Source organism: Lithobates pipiens, unplaced genomic scaffold (genome assembly GCF_037356315.1).
Source record: "Lithobates pipiens isolate NorthernLeopardFrog02 unplaced genomic scaffold, aLitPip1_a1.2 Scaffold_41, whole genome shotgun sequence".
NCBI lineage: Eukaryota > Metazoa > Chordata > Amphibia > Anura > Ranidae > Lithobates > Lithobates pipiens.
Genome location: NW_027507861.1, coordinates 7,416,318 through 7,421,270, shown reverse-complemented (window position 1 = coordinate 7,421,270; position 4,953 = coordinate 7,416,318). Strand labels below are relative to the sequence as shown.

At 52.8% G+C, this 4,953-nt stretch overlaps 1 pseudogene; it reads right to left on the bottom strand.

The window, feature by feature from the left end:
• Nucleotides 1–2,363: 2,363 nt before the first annotated feature.
• On the bottom strand, nt 2,364–3,462 carry LOC143956772 (olfactory receptor 51E1-like; annotated as a pseudogene).
• Between the last annotated feature and the right edge of the window lie 1,491 nt (nt 3,463–4,953).

Genomic DNA, 4,953 nt, shown 5'->3' with positions numbered 1-4,953 from the left:
GCCCCATAGCAAGGGTCAACATTTGAACTTATTAATCCACAATTGTTTTTTTTTTTTTTTTAATTTTGTGATTTTATTGAGAAATATGTGATAATAAAAATGTTTTTTAATATTTACATTTGGTCTATAAGTTGTTTATTTACCGGCAGTCCTTTTCTTTCAATAATGATATGAAATTCTAAGGACGTGGTGCCACCATCTTGGAGGCCAGCCACTCAGCTTCTACAGTAAGTGCTGCTTCGTGTTCTATGAACTGTCTTGTCTCCGGCTTGACAGCAACCCACGTCCAATGACAGCAGACGTCTAGTTTAGCCTGGGGCAGGGGCAGGCTGGGCCGGGGGGGGGCAGGGTGGCAATTTCCCCCCAGGCCGCCCTAACTTATGTTGAAGGCGGTTGCTGCCCACTGACATTTTTTTTTTCCTTCTCTAGGAAGCCGGGCTGGGGTTAAGGCTGCCACGGCCGGACACTTTTTGCTTTCTGGGAGTTGTAGTCTGTGCCCAAAACACAGAGGAGACAACTGTAGTCTTGGATGTGGGGAGCGTCAGGGAGTCGAGACTCGTGGCTGGCTCAGTGCTGGCAGAAACTTTACCCCAGGACCAGGAGAATCACCCCCCCCCCCCCCATGACATGCAAGGACCTGCTGAGCTGAGATGCCAGGTTAGAGACCCTGACACCCCCAGCTGACCCCCACATCCCATCTCCAGGCATGTACTGGCCGTTGGGACTATCAGGAGTTTCCCGGTGGGCCGATGGCTCAGTGGGCCACTCTGATGTAAGGGGGCTGGTGATGGGCCACTCTGATGTAAGGGGGCTGGTAATGGGCCACTCTGATGTAAGGGGGCTGGTGATGGGACACTCTGATGTAAGGGGGCTGGTGATGGGCCACTCTGATGTAAGGGGGCTGGTGATGGGCCACTCTGATGTAAGGGGGCTGGTGATGGGCCACTCTTATGTAAGGGGGCTGGTGATGGGACACTCTGATGTAAGGGGGCTGGTGATGGGACACTCTGATGTAAGGGGGCTGGTGATGGGCCACTCTGATGTAAGGGGGCTGGTGATGGGCCACTCTGATGTAAGGGGGCTGGTGATGGGCTACTCTGATGTAAGGGGGCTGGTGATGGGACACTCTGATGTAAGGGGGCTGGTGATGGGACACTCTGATGTAAGGGGGCTGGTGATGGGACACTCTGATGTAAGGGGGCTGGTGATGGGACACTCTGATGTAAGGGGGCTGGTGATGGGACACTCTGATGTAAGGGGGCTGGTGATGGGACACTCTGATGTAAGGGGGCTGGTGATGGGACACTCTGATGTAAGGGGGCCGGTGATGGGACACTCTGATGTAAGGGGGCCGGTGATGGGACACTCTGATGTAAGGGGGCTGCTGATGGGACACTCTGATGTAAGGGGGCTGGTGATGGGACACTCTGATGTAAGGGGGTGCTGATGGGACACTCTGATGTAAGGGGGCTGCTGATGGGACACTCTGATGTAAGGGGGCTGCTGATGGGACACTCTGATGTAAGGGGGCTGGTGATGGGACACTCTGATGTAAGGGGGCTGGTGATGGGACACTCTGATGTAAGGGGGCTGCTGATGGGACACTCTGATGTAAGGGGGCTGGTGATGGGACACTCTGATGTAAGGGGGTGCTGATGGGACACTCTGATGTAAGGGGGTGGTGATGGGACACTCTGATGTAAGGGGGCTGGTGATGGGACACTCTGATGTAAGGGGGGTGGTGATGGGACACTCTTATGTAAGGGGGTGGTGATGGGACACTCTGATGTAAGGGGTGCTGATGGGACACTCTGATGTAAGGGGGTGGTGATGGGACACTCTGATGTAAGGGGGCTGGTGATGGGACACTCTGATGTAAGGGGGCTGCTCATGGGACACTCTGATGTAAGTGGGTGCTGATGGGACACTCTGATGCAATGGAGTGTTGATGGGACACTCAAAATGTAAGTGGGCCGGTCTGGATGAAGTCCAGGGCCAAATTTCTGTCCCAGTCCAGCCCTGCCCATCTCTCACCCCATACGCCACGTTTGCCCTGCCCCAGTGATCAGACTACATTGGGTGGACACTGGTGAGGCTGCATTGATGGGCACTGATCAGGCAGCATTGATCAGGCTGCATTGATGGGCACTGATGAGGCTGCATTGAAAAAACAGGTGGGCATGGATGGTGTGCTGATTCGGTGGCTCAATGGGCCACTTGACTGGACTTGCGCCCCCCCAGGCCTAAGGCTGCCAGCCCTCCCCTGGCCTGGAGAAGTGTGAATGTTTCGATTTTTTTTTTCCTTCTCGATTTTCCTTTTTTTCAGTGAGGTTCCAGTAGAATTTTCCTAGTTCTCTGATGTTCTACCTTCGACTGAACAGTCTGCCGAGCCGGGTGCGGATTTGCTTTGTTTTAATTCCATAAATTAAGGGGTTAATCACAGGAGAAAACAGGAGATATATATTTCCAAACAGGACATGAAGATTGGGGGCTGTGCCGCTTGGAAAGCGGTGCACTACGGCAATGCCAATGAAGCCCATGTAGAAGACAATGACGGCACATATATGGGAGACACACGTACCGAAGGCCTTCAGACTGGCCTCGGCCACCACACTTACCACCATCTTCAAAAGTAGTAGGTACGAGATGATGATGAACAGAAAGTCGATGCCCACGGTTGAGAGGGCAATAAACAGGCCATAGACGATGTTGATGCTTATGTCGGCACAGGCCAACTTCATGACCTCTTGGTGGAGGCAGTAGGAGTGAGTTAAAAGATTCTTCTTAAACAAGGGAAACCTTTTAAGAAGCAACGGTAGAGGAATCATCCCAGCTGCTGACCAAGGTGATCTTTTTAATGGTCTTGTTGGTTAAAATGGAAGAATATCTAAGAGGGTGACAAATCGCCACATACCGGTCTATGGCCATGGCCACCAGTATCCCGGATTCCAGGGCAGACAGGAAATGGATGGAGAACAATTGGGTCAAACACATGTCAAAGATGATCTCCCGGTTATCAAACCAGAAGATCCAAAGCATTTTGGGCATGACTGCCGAGGCAATCAAGATGTCCAATACTGAGAGCATGAAAAGGAAAAAGAACATGGGTTCATGAAGCTTTCGTTCCACCTTAATGATATAGAGAATGGTGATGTTCCCAAGGATGGCGACGATGTATAGTAAGGCAAGAGGAAACCCAAACCAGAAATGAAAGTCATCTAGATTTGGTATACCGCTGAGAGTGAAATCACGGATACCGCTGCATGTTAAGTTGAGTGGTTCCATGATGACCTGTGTCCCACCACGTCCCAGCACAGGGGGCTCCATGATGACCCGTGTCCCACCACGTCCAAGCACAGGGGGCTCCATGATGACCCGTGTGCCGAAATGTCCAGTCATAGATGACTTCATGATGACTTCTATCACAAAGGCCTCATCTTCTCCTGAAACAGAAATAACAAAACATTTACTCATTGGCAAATTTTTTGTGCTGAACTTTTTGGTAGATGCTTTGTGTTAAGAATTGGGCTGAGCAAAATTGAGAGCTCTTCTTTACTGAAATTTCAGTGTAAATTGTGGGATTTTGAGGAAATTTTGCTATTTTGGTGAAATGCTGGAATAGGCAAATCAAAATGAATACTGTTTTTAAAGCCAAAATCTTTTTTGTTCAGCTTTGGATAGAGTAGGGAAGAGTTACAACTGCTTTATGGTTTTTCTTTTGCCACCTATGTCATGGAAGGTGCCTACAAGGGGAATGTTCTATCGTAAAAAGTGAGTTTAGGCTGCCCAGGTTAGGGAAGAGTCAAGTCCTGTACCAACAGACAGGTATACAGTCCACCACTGAGCACCACTGTCTCCTCACTGTCCACCCCACTTTCCACCATACTACTGCCCCCCCTCCACTCCACTACTCTCCAATCTATCCCTCTGCCTCCCTGTCCACCCCACTGCCTCCCTTTCCACCCCCTTGCCCTATGTCCATCCCACTGCCCTCCAGTACACCCCTCTGGCTCTCTGTCCATCCCTCTGCCCCCCCCCCCCGTCCACTCTGCTAATCTACAGTCCACCCCACTGCCCCGTGTCAATCCCACTTCCCTCCAGTCCACTCCACTGCCCACCTCATCCACTCTGCTACTTTCCAGTCCACCCCACTGGCCCGGTGTCTATCTCTCTGCCCTCCAGTCCACCCCGCTGCCCGCCCCCCCCCCCAGTCAGCTACTCTCCTGTCCCCCCACTGCCTTCCTGTCCACCCCACTGCCTCCCTTTCCACCCCACTGCTCCCATGTCCATCCCGGTCTCCCCATCTACTCTGCTACTCTACAGTTCACCCCACTGGTCCGTGTCCATCCCACTGCCCTCCAGTTTACCCCACTGCCCGCCTTGTCCACTCTGCTACTCTCCAGTCCACCCCACTGCCCCTGTGTCCATCCTGCTGTCCTCCAGGCCATCCCGCTGCCATCCAGTCCACCCCGATGCCCCCTCCACTCTGCTACTCTCCAGTCCACCCCACTGTCCCCTGTTCATCCCGCTGCCACTTTCGTCCACTCTTTTACTCTCCAGTCCTCCCCACTGCCCCATGTCCATCCCGCTGCCTCCCATCCACTCTGTTACTCTCCAGTCCACCCCACTGCCTCTCTGTCCATCCTACTGCCCTCCAGTCCACCACACTGCCTCCCTGTCCATCCCACTGCCCCATCCACTCTGCTACTCTCCAGTCCACCCCACTGCCTTTCTGTCCATCCTGCTGCCCCCTGTCTACTCCACTACTGTCCAATCCACCCTACTGCCCCCCTGTCAATTTTGCTGCCCTCCAGTCCACCCACTGCCTCACTATCCATCCTGCTGCCCTCCAGTCCACCCCACTGCCTCCCTATTCATCCCACTGCCCCTCTGTCCACTCCACTATTCTCTTGTCCACCCCACTGCCTCCCTGTCCATCTGGCTTCCCTCCAG